The following is a 19,128-nucleotide window of genomic DNA, read 5'->3' on the forward strand; positions in this document are numbered from 1 at the left end:
TTTTCTCCTTGAATTCAATACTTCCATTCCACTTCCTCACACAGAATTTTATCCAAATATAGTACATTTAAAAAGCCCCAATTATCCTCTGGTACTTTGCAATAAAAATATGATCCTAAGGTGCTAAGAGTTATATAAATTCCTGGATTGAGTTTCTCTTTGTAATAATTATTATACTACTATTCATCAAAACATAAATATATCACAAAGATTGATAAATTATTAGTAAAACATGCACAAGTTAAACATTCTTATTTGAGGTGTGTTTCTTAATTGTTTGATGAGGCTTTGTTTCCTGGTTTAAATTAGTTCATGATAGCATACCCTAACTTATTGCTGGAATGCTGTTAAAGGAAGTTAATGGAAGGAAAGGAGGTGTGAATTAAAGGAAGTTCTCCTGACTCACATATCTTGAACGTGCCCTTTCTCTACCAGACATTTTTACACTGTAGGGACAATTCCCTTGGTCCGAATCAGAATGGGTGAGAAGTAAGTCTACTTTTTGAGGGAAGATCGTAAAGAGGAAAATGGGAAACAACAGCAGAGTGATGCCTCAGCCACAAACACATGACTTTTAGCAATGTGGACATACGGAAGTAGAGGTCTGGAACGTGATACCCACAAAATAACCCATGCCTGCAAACCTCTCGCAAAGTCTTCATGGGCTCCAGGGGTCCAAGGCCGCCTGGGTAAAGCTCACTACTCTAGAGAGGCAACCTTGGATGGGCTGATGTCATCACAGCTGGTGGCCTGCATTCCCCTGCCCCTGTAGCCCCATCAGTTGGCCAAATATGGGTCACTGGGTCACCTCAAGTGTGAATGACAGACACACTAGTCAAGTGTCATAGGCAATACAGATTGCTTTTGAAGGCTGTGCTTGCATTTTTGAAAAACTAGACTAATATGTGTTAAAACTTTAACTTTTGAAGGTAAGGTGGAGGGATATGTAGAGGTCTTTATAAACATGTTGTAAATTAACTAGCCTTTAATTAACTAATTCATTAACATTTCTTTCATGATCTCTGTGTTTCTTTTTTTTTATGCTTATTTTTGAGAGAGAGAGTGAGAGAGAGAGAGAGAGACAGAGAGAGCACGAGTTGGGGAGGGGCAGAGAGAGAGGGAGACACAGAATCTGAAGGAGGCTCCAGGCTCTGAGCTGTCAGCACAGAGCCTGACACAGGACTTGAACCCATGAACCACGAGATCATGACCTGAGCCGAAGTCGGATGCTTAACTGACTGAGCCACCCAGGATCCCCATCATGATCTCTGTGTTTCTGCAGGACAATTATAGTATGTCAATACTTGATGATAAGTTGGTTTTGTGTGTTTGAATATTTGGGCAGCTTATCTCTGCAACATTTGAAGCTTTATTTGGTGTTCATGAAGACTTCCTCTTGGGCATGTTGAATCAGGTCTCTACGTGCCCTCCTTATGTTTCACTCTGTGCAACTGATTGAGTAATAGTAGGATGTCAGTAATGGTGTTCCTCATTAGATTTTAAAATTTAATTAGAATTTGATGTATTGGAAAGCTAATTTCTTCTTTTTTAAAAAAATTTTTAATGTTTATTGTTTTTATTTTTGAGAGAGAGACAGAGCATGAGCAGGGGAGGGACAGAAAGAGAGAGGGAGACAGAATCTGAAGCAGGGTCTAGGCTCCGAGCTGTCAGCACAGAGCCTGACACAGGGCTCCAAAACTCACAGACCGTGAGATTATGACCTGAGCCGAAGTCGGATGCTTAACCTACTGAGCCACCCAGGCGCCTCAGAAAGCTAATTTCTTATATTTGAAGACCCAGATCCTGCTTTATATCTGATCTTTGACAAACCAATTGCTTGCAGGAGTACATCTGACAGCAACTTTGGTTTGTTTAATTCCTGAATTGGCTAACACATCCCCTGATTTTGTAAATTGAGAATTTATATTCTGCTGGGCAATTACTTTACAAAAAACGAGGTGAACTATCTGGATATAAAATTCAGAGTGATGTACGTTTGCACGTGTATGTTGAATGGATCTGTCTGGCTTTTCCGTGCAGTGCCACAGTGCTTCACCAGCGTTGAAAATGGTTCTTCGAAGAGAATGCTGGGATCTGATGACTAGCATTGCTGGTTCCTCTCTTGCTCAGCTCCAGACCAAACAGAAACATGCATCCTCTGCCAAGTATTCTGTGACGTCACAAGGCAGGCCCTACAGCACCGTGGCTTTTTCTTACACTTTTCCTTTTTGGGCTGCGGGAGATTTAACCTCTTTCTTGACTCTTCTGCCCCCTTTTTTCAGTTAAGGGGTAGCTATTAGAGTATATAGGGCATCCAGTAGTATAAAATCCTTTTTAAAAAAATAGATTTTATTTTTAGAGCAGTTTTAGGTTCACAGCAAAATTGAGCAGAAGGTGCAGAGTTCCCTTATACTCGCTGCCCCACCTCACCCCTTCCATCCCCCACTATTTACACCCAGTGCCAGAGGGGTGCGTTTGTTACATCCACGCACCTGCGCTGACACATCATTATTATCCAAAGTCCATAGTATACGTTAGGGTTCCCTCTTGGTCTCGTACATTCTGTGGGTTTTGACAAATATTTAATGACATATATCCGCCATTATCGTATCATACAGAGTAATTCCACTGCCCTGAAAGTCCTTTGTGCTCTGCCTGTTCACCCTCTGTCCCCCCTAGCTCCTGGCAGCCACTGATCTTTCCATTGTCTCCATAGTTTTGCTTTTTCCACAATGTCATGTAGTTGGATAGATTCTTTTTAAAAAGGATATAATAGGATAAGAAAATTTGGGAACTTCAATGAATCTCAGAGGGTTTCTATTATGTGGCCTTTTCATGCTTATCAAAATTTGGTATTTTCCAACAGTTTGAATGGAAACCAACTTGTTCAGCTTCACAAGCAAAAAAGTACTTTGCATTGTTTAAAGTCAGCTTAGATATCTCTGGGAGAAGCAAAGAGAAGCATTAAAAAAAAATTCAAGGTGGAGGAAGTAGAAGGACATTTTTTTCTGTCCTTAGAAATTCCTTAAAGAATTCTTTTTTTTTTTTTTTTTTTTTTTAATTTTTTTTTTCAACGTTTTTTATTTATTTTTGGGACAGAGAGAGACAGAGCATGAACGGGGGAGGGGCAGAGAGAGAGGGAGACACAGAATCGGAAACAGGCTCCAGGCTCCGAGCCATCAGCCCAGAGCCTGACGCGGGGCTCGAACTCACGGACCGCAAGATCGTGACCTGGCTGAAGTCGGACGCTTAACCGACTGCGCCACCCAGGTGCCCCAAAATTCCTTAAAGAATTCTTTAAGTCAACTTTGGTTGCCATTTTGATAGCATTTTGGGAGATCCTGGATTAAATAAAAAGGGATTGCTTTCAAATTGAGAGAACTGGTATTAAATAGAAACAGGCTCAGGTGGAAGGTGGAACTGGAATCTATTGAGGCAAAGATGTTTAGAAAGGATAATGTGCTTTAATGGTGCCATTGGGGAACTCTTGTGGAGCAGCAAATGTAGACCAGGTGCAGTGGTCAAATGGAAGTGTTCTCTCCCTTGTGCAGAACAGGTCAGCTTACCATTTTACTTTGTAAATTAAGGGGGTAGTACTCTCAGACTCTCCCAGAGCTAGCTGTGGGTCAGGCTTTTCATGTGTGAGATGGAATGGTTGAATTGCTTGCACTGGTGCTCAGTGATGAAGCTGGCAGAGGGTTCCCAGAAGTGACTACACTGAAATCTCTTCTTTTTATCAGAATCTGATACTATGTCATTTTATTGACTGAAAACATTTTTTTAATGTTTATTTAATTTTGAGAGACGGAGAGGAGCAGAACACGAGCAGTGGAGGCTCAGCGAGAGAGAGGGAGACACAGCATCCGAAGCAGGTTCCAGGCTCTGAGCTGTCAGCACAGAGCCCGACGCGGGGCTTGAATCCAGGAACCAAACCATGAGATAGTGACCAGAGCTGAGCCGGCGCTTAACTGACTGAGCCACTAAGGCGCCCCATCATTTTATTGATTTTTTAAAAGCTCTGTACAGGTTCTCTATCAGCCATACATGGGTTTTTGTGTTTTCTCTTCTTTTTGTTTTTCTATAATCCATTTAACCAGGGTTTATTTTGCAGGAACTTGTGAAGGGGGCATGCCCAAGACTCACAAACAGTCCAAGTCTTTAGGGCTGTGACACTAGGCTGTTAATAGCGTAAGAGACTCTTGGTGGTGGAAGTAAGTCATAAAGCCACAGAAGGGTGTAGGTTCTTGTGAAAGTAAAAATCTACTTAGCATGTTTATGAGAGAGGAGCGGGAGTCATTGCTCCATTAGAGCCAAGCAAGCATTAAAGCTCCAACATCCAGCTAGAATATTTCCCATAGTTTAGCAGATCACTTTAACCCATGGCTTCCCACACTTTGCACCATTTTCTCCGGTTGCTGTATCACAGGCAGGCCTGCTGTGTATGGATCATGACCCAGAAGAGGAACAGGTTGGAGCTCCATGCCACAGGTAGCATTTTATGGCATTGGACCTGCTCCATTGACTAACTCTTAGCCTCCATGGTCCCAGCCACATTCTCACAGGAGGAGGGTTTGTGGAACTTGTTGGTGGACATTTTGCAATGTGACTCACCAGGGGCCATAGGCCTTATGTAACTCAAACTCTAACTTTTCATCACTTCCTGCGGAATGTGTTGTAGAAGGATTGAGGGATTTGGCTAGAGGCTGGTGGGTGATACTCAAACTCACTCAGGATGTGAAGTTCCTGGGTGGGCTTTGAGATGCACATTTCTTGGAGTGCCACAAAACTGAAATTTCACCACTTCTGTCTTATGAAAAAGGCCCTGCTTCACTAGCAGAAAATAGATTTCTATTGTGGGTGTTGCTGGTCTTTATATCTTAAAATTTAACAACTTAAAATTGTGTAAGGAATCATTTCTAGGATTTCATTTAAATACACATGTAGTTTTTGACCACATGTTGCCTTAATTTTTTGTGAGATCTCGTGGTGGTAGGTTGCTAAGGTTGTAGAGAAATTAATGGGAAAGTTACAAAATACAAAAGAGTAAATGCCATATATCATTTTATGATGATGATGATGATATTATTATTATTATTTTTATTATTTTGAGAATTAAGAAAAGGACCCCATTGTTCATTTTTCGTGGTAAGGCAATTCGGACCTGGTCGTAGGATATGGATATTCTGGGGGAATGATAGTTGGAAACCTCTAGACCAAATTGCAGGGAAAGCTCAGAGAAATCCTGATAGCCTGCCAGAGGCCCAAGGGACTTTCATTCATTCTCTTCATGCAGTTCTTTGATGTTGTTTGTAAATGCATTTCACTAAAGTGAGTTGCATCTCTTAATGTCTGTCCATGTTTGGAGGTACTTTGGGAGTTGATCTTATATGAAATGAACATGTTACACATTTGTTCATGTGAGGTTACTTTATTTTCTCCAGAGAAATGTAGATATTTCAATATTATAAATTATATGAAAGCATCTTAGCTTTAGTTTGCCTGTACCCCTCAATCCAGCAAGGAGACAACATCCTGGACATTTTTTTGGAGATAACTGTCTTGCAGTCAATTCATTTTCTTCCTCTTGGCGAAATGGGAGTTACTTTGCTTAATTAAAACCGGAAAACCATTGTCAGCCCTTGTATAAGGCACCAACCCCTAGGTAAATCACATCAAATTTCTTTTGAGGCTGGTAATTTTCAAAGCCAGCAATAGGATGTAAAGTAAGTCTTTTGCTGAATCTAGCAGCAGATGTGTTTGGAAAGTGAGGAAATGATGTTGCTAACTTGCTAACTGTATTTTGAGGGATAATGCGATGGGGTGTAGTTTGACTGGTATTTCCTCTTTTAAAGAAATGCAGGCAAACTTTTTCCTTGGAATTTAAAATGTATATATTACTCTAAAAGCCTTCTGGGAATTTGAAACTGCTACTTGCTTGCTTATAACTTTCCCTCATCTTGTTCCCAGCAGTGGAAGGAAAGTTTAAATCTTGTTTCAATCTGTGGTAAACTTTCTACAGCATGGGACTTGTTGGTCAGTGTTAATTCTCAATCAGTGTTCTGTCTAAAACCGTATAAAATGATTCTGATACAATTGTAGACACTAAAACGTCTACCATGTTTTCCAGTGGAATGTTTTTACTTGGAGGCATTGGAGAAAGGCTGAAGGAGCATGGGGAGGGACAGTTACTGCTCGTGTGTGTGTGTGTGTGTGTGTGTGTGTGTGTGTGTGTGTGTGTATTTTGAATGCTAAACTGAGCTCAGTCATATATGAAGATTGGATAAAGGTAGTTCAGTTCAGAGAGTTCCAGGCGGGGATGTTGGAGTGGTTTTGATGGAGCACGATGAATCCTGAGTGTGTGGGGCAGATCCAAGGACCACCCCGGGAAGACGAAAGGCATGACGTTGGGAATTTTAGCAGATTTGCAGGAGAGGGATTGAGCCCAGCTTTTTACTTTCCTTTTACATCCAGGGAGAGTTTTCCTTTTACATATGGGGAGAATGAAGATGAAACAGTTGGAGTGGAATGAGCAGTAATTAAAATAGATGGTGGGTAAAATGGTGGAAGTGGGTAAGTTCTCTGAGCAAGAGGAGAAGCCAGATGGATGATCAGTGAGAGAAGCCCCTACTTTTCTATGCAGAGAACACACTAGGGCCTCTGCTTTTATGAATTAAAAACACAGCAGCTTTCAGATGATTACTTGGCGAGTTAACTAGTGGTGCTCTATATCTGTTTTATATCTGACTTATTTTTATAATTCTCTTGGTAGGTTTTTGTTTTTTTTTTTTTAAGAGAGGGAAACATCATTGGAATACTTCTATGGAAGAGTATCTTTTGTGTAAGTTTCTAAGTGTCACTCAGATTCCCCCTCACCCAGGTTCATTTCTCCCACGTGGAGACTGGTGGGAGAGTTTGGCGACCCCTGTCTCAGAACTTGGTTACCCTTCTCTGACACAGCCCAGGTGACACCAAACTATACTGTTTAAATTTCCTTACAGTAAGACCTAATCAATTTAAAAAGCCCATTATGATGAATTCCCTTAGGAACAAACAGAATAGCATACAATTCATTTTTCCACTCAATAAATATTTATTGAGTCCTGTATATTTCATGTCATCTCTGGGCAGAGCCCCTAGATATAATCTGTATTGAAATTTCAGTATTAATCTTTGTGTTTCCATGTAAAGCAATTCAAGTAAGAACTAATAGTGAAACAATGACTAGCATGATGTGCCTTTTTAATTATAGTAAATATTTAATGTTTCCCTACAAAAGAAATGTGTTCTTAACGGAAACTCAACTATTGAAAGCCCAACAAATTAAGTACTTGGATGACAATACTTGTGAAGAAAATATATATTTTAATAATTGGTAACAATTTCTCAAAAAAAGCTTAAAGTACCAATGAAGTCATTGGGATCCCTATTACCAAAGTGGATATTTAAAATTACATTTCTCTCTTGCAGCTGTGTTTACAGCAATAAAGGGGCAGTAAGGGTCGGGGGAAGGTAAAGCTTGGCAACTGTACCAGGCTTATTTAGGCCAGGGCAATGTCTGAAAAGGGAGGGGTGTGGATCTTGGTATGGAGAGATTTCCAATATTGTGCTATTCCAAAAAGTAGCTCAGTGATAACAAGATTGTATTTACTTAACTCCAGCACCAAATGTGGTGGGTTTTATGGAAGGGAAAACACCGTTAATGACTGTCTTTCCCACTTGGCCGCATCTATCTGTGGACAATATGCTGTATCCCCAATTCACTGAAAGGAAAGGAATGTTACTCCTGGAAGTATTTTTATGAGCCTGGAGAGCCCATGTTGTGAACAGAACCAGGGCTTAGGAATTAATGTAGAGAAGATTCTAGTAGTCAAAGACTTTTTCAATAAGGAAAAACATAATCTTAGCTGGAGAGGTTTAGAAGATAGTAGCAAGATAGAATAATGGAAGCAGAAAGGATAAATATGTTGGGAATGGATTGGTAACATGCAACTGTTAATTGTAAGTTAACCTATTAATTAGTGGTTGACTAACATGGGTAGCTGTGTTTATCAAGCGATAGTGATACTCCTTGGCAGCTCTTAACTTTTTCAGCAGTCAAGGCAATGAAAGAACAGTTCCTGGCCCGCTGAAATGTCATCGGTGTGGCCTGTCAGGACCGTGAACATGGCACAGCAGTGGCTGAAGGCTTCCTCACTCCGTCTCTGCCTCCGCATAATCTGCCCCATCCGACCTTAAACCGTGGAGTCAGCTCGAAATCTCTCCATTTCTCTGTTGAGTTTGTGGTTCAGGCACAGGTAACTGAAAACAGATGTGCTGAGTGCAAATGGCTAGCGTTCCTGTTGAGCTCTTGGTGATGGGGGATGGGGAGCGAACTGTGCCTTTTGCAAACCTTTGTGCTTTTGTTGTGTGTGCAGTTTTCCCATCTCAGCAGTCTCCGTCCACATTCTAGCCAGATGCTTTCCTTTTTGTTTCTTGGAGGCACTGCTGCTGAGGTGGAGGGGAGCCTAGCCCCCTTATTCTTCACACTAATCTTTTTTTTCCCTGTTGCCGGTTTCCTGTCTGTAAACTGCACATAGCCTCCTGGGACCCAGGGTGATTTTTTCCAACCTAGCAATCGCCTCTTATGATTCTTCTGTTAAACACTCATTAAGCTGTTCAACAGCCCTAGGGACAGAGTGAATTGGCAGACCTGTCACATGCCCAGGGTTAAAAGAGAGGGCAGTGATTGGACACCAAGGAAGAGAAATAAGATCGTTTAGAGACAGAAGTATAGCATAAACCCTAAGTCCTAGGGAGGACCAAATTCTTAGGGTGGTGATTGCTGAAGTGATGGCAACAAACCTCATGGCACCATGAGAGGGGACCAGGGGAGATGCTGGGGAGGAGGCAGTGTTCCCGGGGTTCACAGTCCAGCTGCGGCAAGGTGGAAGCATGTGGAAGCAGAGAAGCCACAGTGCAGGACAGCCCGTGTACAGGGCGGGCCTGTCACTCTCATGGCAGTCGGGATATGGGGGTGAGGAGAGTGTCCAGGGAGGGATGTTTCCTGAAGAGCAGCTTTGTGGAGGATATGTGATTTGAGCTGTTGTTGTTGTTGTTGTTTTTTAAATTTTCTCAGTGTTTATCTATTTTTAAGAGAGAGAGAGAGAGACAGAATCTGAAGCAGGCGCCAGGCTCTTAGCTGTCAGCATGGAGCCCGATGCGGGGCTTGAACCCACAAACCATGGGATCGTGGCCTCAGCCGAAGTCAGACGCTTAACCGACTGAGCCACCCAGGTGTCCCCACCTGGTTTTTAAATGCCTCATGGTAGAAGATTGATAAACTGGGAAGAAAGAGGGTGGGGGCATTTGGGGTGGAGCTCAGCAATGCAAGAGAGAAGAGGTGGGGGTCTCTGTGCAGGATTTCCAGGACTGGTTTGACTGGAGCAGAGGGTTTGCACAGGAGCTGCGGGAGGTGGATTGGAGAGAATGGACTGCGGTGTGCAGGCCCCTGGAAGACGTCTAGGAGGTGTGGATTCTGAGCAGAGCCACGGAAGACTTGATCAGGTGTGTGGGTTGTGCAAAGTTGTGTTTTAGGACAAATAATCTAACCATGATATACAGTAGAGAAGCAATGACTTATTTACTGCCTAGACTGTGCGATACGGTTTCTCAGCCATCTTCCAGTTAGAAATGCATTTTCATTGTGTACAGGCAGGGCCCCTGGCATTGTATTAGGAAGTGACCCTCACAGTCTTGTTAGTTAGGAGAGGGAAATGCTTTATCACCTTCTCTTAAATCCACAGAAGCAATATTTTATCAGTCTTTGAAATGTGGTCTGAATGATGGATATGCAATCGTCTCTTAAATACAGCACTGCTAAGCTCAGCCCTGCAATCATGTGGTTATGAAATATTACCCAGCCTGAAACCAGAAGAAAAAACCCTTGAGCAGCCTGACCTGCTCACAGCACACCATGTGAGAACCTAACCTTTGAAGGGGCATGGAAAAATTGGAGACTGCATGAAATGCAAATGAGAATTCCATGTGGAGACATTCTCCTCTCCGAGTTTTTGTTATTTTCTTCTCTTGAATGTTTGCTCCAGACCACACCACCTGTTTCTGCTCCAAATGTTTCCAAGGCCAAAGGTCTCTGCTCAGAGATTTGAGACACTTGCTTGCTGCTGACCCGCATTTCATCCCTGAGGGAAAGGAAAAGGATGAAGAGAAGATGGGCAGAAGGGACTTTTAGTCTTTTGGTTAATAAAAGTTAGGGCCACAAAGCAGTGCCTTGATTGGAAATCTTCATCCAGAAACGTCTGGTCTCTTGGCAATGTACCTGGAAGTTGGAGGGGCCATGGGAAAAAGGTATGACACGTTGGTGTTAGTCTTGCTCCAGCTTAGCAGAAGAAATTCGCATTGCCCATGATAATGCACAAAGTAGTTTGGTCCTGCCTTACCTGCATTATCTTTGCCAGGTCAGCGTAAGGCTGATCCAAAAGAAGCCTGAAGTCTGATTTTGACTGGTTACCACTGGGTAACCCTGCTGAATGTGGCTGGCCAAACCACAGTTTTATTCATTGCAGAAGCCAGGTCTTCTTCAGACTGTGGATCTGGGGTTTTCATCATGGCAAGACCATAAATCAACAGAGGGAAGGAGCAATGTGGAGCCAGTGAATTTTCCTTAGGGTCCTGCAGACGGAGGAGTAGCCATTCATCTGTCTCTGACCTGGGACCTCGTATCCCTTGTGACATATTCTGACTTCCCCTTTGGTTCACCAATCTCATTTCACACTCATGAAAAGTGAGTCTTCTCTGTTTTCATTTCAGTCTCTTTTTCCACGGATATGTAGTGGCCATTACACGTTGGCTTATAGTTATAGACTTTTTATTCTTTTTTTTTTTATATATATATGTTTATTTTTGAGAGAGAGAGCAAGAGCACATGAGCGGGGGAGGGACAGAGAGAGAGAGGGAGACACAGAATCCGAAGCAGGCTCCATGCTCTGAGCTGTCGGCACAGAGTCTGATGTGGGGCTCGAACTCACAAACCGTGAGATAGTGACCTGGGCCGAAGTTGGACGCTTAACCAACTGAACCACCCAGGCGCCCCATATAGACTCTTTATTCTTAAGTGATATGACAAATCACTGATTTAAAGTATACATGGAACTTACCTGTGTTATTGGGGGCCCCTCCATTGCTTACTGTGATTGCCCCACTCCCAGGTCACCCTCAGCTGCTCTCATCTTCCCACCCCTCCTACCCCGCCTTTCCAAAAGGCTCTGGAGATATTCTAGGTGGTGTGGTCCCCAGGTCAGCGGAAACAGCACCACTGCAAATTGTTTGAAATGTAAATTTTAGGGCCCCACCCAGAATCTAGGGCTTTTGAAACTCTGGGGGCAGGCCCAGCCTTCAGTGTTTTAACAAGCCTCTTAGGTGATTGTGACGCAGACAACATTCTAGGTGTGTGTGTTTTTTTAAAGTTTATTTTTAATGTTTATTCTTTTTTTTTTTTTTTTTTTATTTATTTATTTTTGGGACAGAGAGAGACAGAGCATGAACGGGGGAGGGGCAGAGAGAGAGGGAGACACAGAATCAGAAACAGGCTCCAGGCTCCGAGCCATCAGCCCAGAGCCTGACGCGGGGCTCGAACTCACGGACCGTGAGATCGTGACCTGGCTGAAGTCGGACGCTTAACCGACTGCGCCACCCAGGCGCCCCTTTAATGTTTATTCTTGAGAGAGAGAGAGAGTGTAAGCTGAGCAGGAGAGGGTCAGAGAGAGAGGGAGACACAGAATCTGAAGTGGGCTCCAGGCTCTGAGCTATCAGCACAGAGCCCAATGCCGGGCTCAAACTCACGAGCAGTGAGATCAGACCTGACCTGAGCCAAAGTCGGACGCTTAACCAACTGAGCCACCCAGGCACCCCTACATTCTAGGTGTTTAAAAAACAGTTAACAACCAATGGTTTATGAAGAGCCTTGATCTTTCCCTTTTCAGTGATAAAAATAAGTTTTGTGTCTACCTGGATGTACATCCAAGTTGTAGAATAAAAACAGAATCTGATGCATTTCATCTTCATTCTATTCATTGTTGACAATTTCTGTATTAGAATGGGGAAGCTTAGCACTTGGCAATTTAACAGCTAGTTAAACACCACTTAACCCCTTAGCACTAGCCAATTGCTTTTCCTCCAAGCCTGTTTCCATCCCCACCTTCCCAGCAATACCCTCCTGATTTGTGCAGTCACTCACTATTAGGCTAATTTGCTGCTCTGGAGACAGTGTTAAGGTGGCTCTCTGATTAGGTGGGAATTGATTAAGCAGAAAGCTGCTTTATTCTGTTGCTAGGTCAGTGGAAGCAACGAGAAAGGTCTCCTTCCAAGCCGCCTTCCATTTTGCTATTGCCTCAATTAGGTTGCTTTTCTGTGATTCGTGGCTTATTAGCATTGGTGACTCCTGCATGCCCATTTTCCTCCTAGAGCCTTTTCAGCCATATGTGAATAATACAGTAATAATATTAGGAGTCCCTAATAATGATAGTTTCTTGTTGTTGTCCTGAATGCTGGTGACAGGTAAAAAGCAAGATGAAAATGCAGCTTTTGGATAGAAATCATACTTGTTGAAACTCCTTGGGCCTTTTCCCATACTCACCTCCTCTCCCTTCCTTTGGACCAGGTCCTGAGTATTATTAGCTGGATGGTTAAGCCCTGTCCTTTGGGCTGTGCGGCCTGGGTTTGAAACCTTGAGTTAAGTTACTTGACTTCTCTAGGCATCAGTATTTTCTGTTGAAAGACCTGGGCAGGAAGGGTATTTACTCCAGAGGGGGTAGCTTGGTGTTTTGATGGAGATAATATATGCAAAGGGCTTCTGCAGTGATGCTCCCCAGAGATGAGGCTCCCTCTCTTACTGTTTCTCAGACCCTCACTCCAGTAGACCCTCGTCTAGACACCCCTTGTAGGCTAGTGTCTCCCTTTCTTGAATTCTCTAGGGTGAGAATAGGCACTTAGTTGGTTTCTTTTCCTGGCACTTGACAATTATGCTCCTGATGTTATACTTAAAATTTTGCCCTTCCCTTTTAGACCGTGAGCACCCCAGGCTAGGTGATGGCTTGGTGCACCCTCTCTCCTCTGTAGCTGTGGCTACCAAGCCTGGGCGAGCATCACATTCACCCGGGGAGCTTTGGAAAAAATCCAGATTCCTGGGTTCTAGCCTCAGAGAACATTTTGGTGAGTTGGAATTTAGGAACATAGATTTTGAAAAAACGCAGTGTATTTAGATTTTAAGTAATCTCTTTGCCCAATGTGGGGCTTGAACTCACAACCCTGAGATCAAGAGTCACATGCTCTACTGACTGAGCCAATCAGGCTCCCCGTAAGAACCTAGATTTTTTAATGATTGCCACAGATGTTTCTGTGGCAGGTGGGCCTCAGACCCCAGTTTTAGAACCAATTCTGTGAGGCAGTAGTTTCCAACTCTGTCACATTCAACATCCCCTTGTATATGTTTTGCAACATCCTCTTTACTTCCTGAAATGAAACTCATAGATAATAGACCTCACTTAACACGCAATATTAAAAAAAAATCACAAGACTCCAACTATATATAAAGAAGGAAAAAATGAAAATAATTTATAGCTTATATTTTAATATGTATACAGCTACATTAGAAGACATAATGAAATAATCAGATAAATTAGGTTTAAGAAATATTCAACTGGGTATTATCAATAATTTTATGTATAAAGCCTTAGAAATAAGGGCTAAATAAATCTTTTTATGTTTATCACTAAGAATAAGACAACTATAAATGTAGACCAATATAGGTTTGTTACAGAGGTGACTCAATAATCATGAGTGACATTCCTGAAACTATCATCATTTTTGGAGATGACAAAAAATTCTTGGTAAAGTTCTGAATAGAATAAATACATCCTCTCTTGATTTATAGGGTAATCAAATTCCTAACAAATTTAGTGTATTTAGAACTGGACAACATTTTCTATGAAATGCATAGTTAAGATCTAGACTCAATTATATAAACTTTGTTTCTTCACCTTTATGAAAGTTGTATGGGACATGATCAAGAGGGACCTTCTAGAGCATTGGAGGAGTCTAGCTTTCCTACTCTCTCCTCCCCAGATTTCAACAGAGCCCTGCAACCACTGTAACAATCAAAAGCTCCTCACCCAGTTCCAAAGCCCCGAGCAGCAGTGCCACCATGTAGAATCACAGCTACAGCGATAGAAGAACCTAAACTATAATCAGTGCACAGGACTCCTGTGACCTCCAGCAGGTTGCCCACAGGACATTGTGTTCTGTACGTATTTAGTGAATATGAATGAGTCACCAGACTTTGAATACCTGAAATAAATGGCATGTATGCAAAACAACAACAACAACAAACCCAGCAAAAGCAAAGAAAAAAAAAAAAACAAAATTTATGGGTGTAAAGTTTCTTTTTTCTAAACCAGAATTGGCCTCTGCTCTTAGTCACATTATAGAAACCCTGGGGTACTTAAAAAAGCTCTGTTGCATGTTTGGTTCTCTGGAAGCAGATTCTGACGTGGAATTTGGGGTGTGAGATGCTCACTGGGGAGCAACATCTAAGAAGGGAAGGAAGCACGACTGGGTAGAGGAAGAGGTTGTGAAGGTCTCAGCCAACCTGGTGGGAAGCCCTGGGTGACTATTTGCAGTCTCGGTGCCCTGCTTTGTGCCAGAATTGCAGGCCTCTGTCACCAGACGGGGATCGTCACATGCAGAAAGGCCGGAAGGGGTGGCCTGGGGAAAGCTGCTCTTGGCAGCTGAGCCAGACCCTGAGGGAGCTGGTAGCCGGAGGTGGTGCACTGCCTGCACCCCCAGCGGCTTTGGGTGGCAGTCCGCAGACAAAGAGGGATGTGGGCGGCTCACCTCCGGGCTACTACAGGGTTTGTGTACATCCTCACTCTGCCTCACAGTAACCCTAGGAGATAGGCGCCGTTATCATTCCCACTTCATAGATGAGGAAACAGGCTTGGGGAATTTTCACTCACTTTCCTGGTGTAAGTACCTAACTGGTGTCTCAGTGAGGACTGGATTCCGGGCCTTCCAAATGCCAGCTTCCCTCAGTGGGTTCACATGGGGTTGACAGTTTTCCCTCCCTCCCTCCCCTTTCCTGTGGCTGGTGTGAAGTGCTGTGGTCCTTGCTGGAGTAGGACACCTGAACTGCTAAGCCTGTCTCATTGATGTTTTTTTGTGTGGTTGGATGAATAGCTTACAGGTTGATTGGCACAGTGAGGTAGAAATATCTGAGTTCTTTTAAATTCCCAGATTTTATCACTTGATCAGCTTAAGGAATTAATTAAAAAAAAAAAAATCCTTGACATGCCTGATTGCTGCTTGTTTTGTGATAAGATTTTCCTTCCAGGTTGTTTCTGGCATAGACAAGGACATTTAGGGGCTTTTGAAAAAGAGTGCCTTGGGCCTTCAAGATATCACTTCCCAGACCCCAGCCAACTGGAGTTAGCGGGTGAACCTCTCTCTTCCTGGCAGGTGCCTAGGAATCTGAGGTATACTCCAGGAAGCCCGGGCCCTCCAGGCACACAGGCCTGGTTCCCCGCCCCACTCCCTCTTCCTCTCTCTTGCCAGGCAGCTTTAGCCCTGGGCTCTCAGTGACCCATTGGAAAGGCTTTCAAATAATTTCCAGGTCTCCCAGGGAGAACTACTGTCTTTAATCAAAGGCAAGCCATTTCTGCTACTGTGTGTTGGAATAACTGGCTTTTTAACAAATCAAATGAAGATGACTGCTAGGTTTGAGGTCGGTCATAGGCAAGTCCAGTAGATCGTAAGCATTATTAACTCCAACACATGAAATAAACACAACAGGAGTACAGCTGTTAGTAGGATAGTTTAATGTTTTTGAGGCTAGAATTCTTTTAAAATAATTTAATTTTTAAAAATCACAAAAGATAGGGGTGCCTGGGTGGCTCACTCGGTTAAGTGTCCAACTTCAGCTCAGGTCGTGATCTCACTGGTTGGTGAATTCAAGCCCCGTGTCAGGCTCTTTGCTGCCAGCTTGGAGCCTGGAGCCTGCTTTGGATTCTGTGTCTTCCTCTCTCTCTGCCGCTCCCCCACTCACACTCTGTCTCTCTCAAAAATAAATAAAGATTTTAAAAAAATTAAAAGAAAATTACAAAAGATATACCCACTGTAACAATGAAATCTCCTGTCCCCTCCATTGCTGTCATACTGTTAAGGACATCAGTATCAATGGTTGTAGGCATTTCCTTCCTTACCTTTCCCTGTGCTTATTCAAATATGTACCAATATATTCACCCACATATTTTTCTCCTTCTTTTTCAATAAAAATATTCTAAACATTTCATAAATGTCTTTATCCACAAAACAGTATATTATGGACACCCCTTCCCCAGGTCAGTACATAGTTTCATAATATTTCATTGGGTCGATGTGTCGTGATTTATTCAACCGTTTTCTCTATTAATGGGCATTCAGGTTGTTTTCAGTTTTCATTATTAAAAACAATGCTGCAATGAACACCATTGGTTTTTTAAATTTTTAAAATTTTCAGTTTTTTATAATTTTTTAAAGTTTATTTTATGTATTTGTTTTGAGAGAGAGAGCGCACACACAGCAGGGGTGGAAAGAGAGGGAGAGAGAGAGAATCCCAAGCAGGTTCTGCTCCGGCAGTGTGGAGGCTGATGCAGGGCTCAAACTCACGAACGATGAGATCATGACCTGAACTGGGATCAAGAGTTGGACGCTTAACCGACTGAGCCACCCAGGCGTCCCTGAACATCATCAGTTTTAATAGTGCTTCTGCGGGCACTGTGAAGCTGGGAATAGGGAGATGAACAAGACAGAGATGCTCCCTGCTTTCTAGAGGTTTGTAGTAGGGGGAAGCTGTGTATAAACAGGTAAAGCAATGAATAAAATAGGAAATAGCAGTTAGAAGTAAGGGCTCCGAGAAAAATAAAGTAAGATGCTTTATTAGAAGAAGGGTGTCTTTCAGGAGGTAGGTTGAAGTGGAGACCATGGGATCGAAGACACAGCTCTTTGGACACCTGCAGTAAGAGTGCTCCAGGTAAGGGAGGTTATTTTCTTGTGCTCCGGTCACTTATCAATGCAGTTTGCCAGACAACCTTACGCAATTGTTGCAGCGGTTCACACTCCACCCAGCAGTATATCACAGGCCAGTTTCCCTACACCTTCCTCAGCTTTAGGTGCTTTTAGTTTTTCAAAATTTTGCCAATCCTACACATGAAAAACGGACATTTCCCTAAGTGCTAAAAGTTAGACAGCTTTCTGTGTTCATTGACCTTTTCACCTTTCTCTTCCTTCCATTGCTCATTCATTGACTTCTTCATTGCTTATTCAGTGACTTTGCCATTAAAAGAAATTGGGTTATCTAGCCTCTTCTGACCAGTGTGTAGATGCTCTTGGTTTACCAGAGCCTCGCGTGTCCTGAGTTATTTCCTCTTCATCTTACTGCTTCTGAGACTTCTTTTCCTTCAACATCAGAGAGATTCAGTCTTTGTTAATCCCTAGGGATTATGAACCTAAGGCTTTTCAGAGACCTAAAAACATGTCTGCAAATCAAGAAAAAATCAGTTTTTATTGGCTTCTTGAAATCTAAAAGAAAACTGTAAAATGAAGGTGGTATATATTTAAACAAATGCCTATAAAACATATAACATGTCAACCAGCCACAACTCAACTCAATATATAGTTATTTGTAACTCAAATAAAAGTAATGTGTACTGGGTGTGGGAGGTGGGTATATTTTTACATTTTTAATATGGTGTGGGATAGGACTTCTAAATGAAAAAATGGTCTGTGGCTTCAGAGATTTAAGCCACCCTCACATCTCCCAGAATTCTTAAAAAGACAGCATGCTTTCTTGTACTTATCTCTCAGGTTCCTTGATTTCTCCTTTTCTTGTTCTGTGTTTAGTTTCTCTGTGTTATTACCTCCTGGTCACTTGGAAGTCTTCACTCAGGTTCTGCGCCTTCCCACCCTGCCACTGGACTGACCTAGCTCAGTCTCTGATGGCCCCATGATCTAGTTCTCACCTTAGTTTGGAATTCTTTTGGGCTGTTGACCTTGCTGATTACTCCCTTTTGGAAGCTCTTTGGCTTTCTTGATTTTTTTTTTTTAATGTTTATTTATTTTGAGAGAGAGAGAGCGAGCAAGTGCACGCAAGCAGGGAGAGGGGCAGAGAAAGAGGGAGAGAGAGAATACAAGCAGGCTGTGTGCCACCAGCCCTACTTGGGGCTTGATCTCACTAACCGTGAGATCATGGTCTGAGCCAAAATCAAGAGTCACCGCTTAACTGACTGAGCCATCTAAGTGCATCTACTTCCTTGATTTTGCCCATTTTCTCGTAGTTTTCCTTGTACTTTTCTGATCCTTTCTCCTCAGTCCTTCACCAACTCAATGTTGGTTCCTTACAGATCCTTACCTGACTCTTCTTCCTTGGCTAATTTCAGCAATTCCTTTGTCTTCAACTACCCTATTTGCTGCACACTGCTTCTAATCCTTTGTAGAGAAAAAAGAATATAAATTTTCAAAAGAATCTGCACATCCCTCCCACCACCACAAACTAAACAAAGCAAACCTTAAAAGATATTGCCTTAACCCAAGAGAGTACTTGAAAACTGTGATTTGCAGTTCATTACTAGGTTGTGAATGTAAGGGGCTGTGATTGCGTTTCTAGGAAATAAAATAGAACAGAAAATATAATTTTATATCATGTGTAGTAAGATATTATTTTGTGAAATTTTTGTTAACAATGTGTATGTGTGTGTGTCAGGACTGGTCTCATAACTGAGCCTTGTAAAAAAAAAAAAAAAATTAGGAATTTCAAGATGGCGACCACAGAGACCTTCACCATAAGTGGGGCCATTCTGAGCATGGGACCCAGTGCAGCTGCACTCCCATGAAGCCATGGTGTTTATGAACTAGGTTCAAAGGTAAATTATTTTCTTACTATGGGTCACAGGCAAATATAAGTTTGAAAGCCACTGGTTCTAATGTGTGCCAAGATTTGTGCAAAAGGGTCTCCTTGGGGGCGCCCGGGTGGCTCAGTCGGTTAAGCGTCTGACTTCGGCTCAGGTCATGATCTCACAGTCCGTGAGTTCGAGCCCCGCGTCG

At 42.7% G+C, this 19,128-nt stretch overlaps 1 protein-coding gene and 1 non-coding gene across 11 annotated transcripts in view; one reads left to right on the forward strand and one right to left on the reverse strand.

Annotated features, from left to right (window-relative positions):
- ANKRD44 (ankyrin repeat domain 44) overlaps positions 1-19,128 on the forward strand; it is a 348,903-nt gene that overhangs the window by 19,402 nt on the left and 310,373 nt on the right. The gene's annotated exons all lie outside the window — the stretch shown is intronic.
- Positions 13,274-13,346, reverse strand: TRNAK-CUU (transfer RNA lysine (anticodon CUU)). The gene has a single exon. It is a non-coding gene; the product is annotated as a tRNA-Lys (tRNA).

The sequence above is a fragment of the Neofelis nebulosa genome, chromosome 2 (genome assembly GCF_028018385.1).
Source record: "Neofelis nebulosa isolate mNeoNeb1 chromosome 2, mNeoNeb1.pri, whole genome shotgun sequence".
In the NCBI taxonomy this organism is placed as follows: domain Eukaryota; kingdom Metazoa; phylum Chordata; class Mammalia; order Carnivora; family Felidae; genus Neofelis; species Neofelis nebulosa.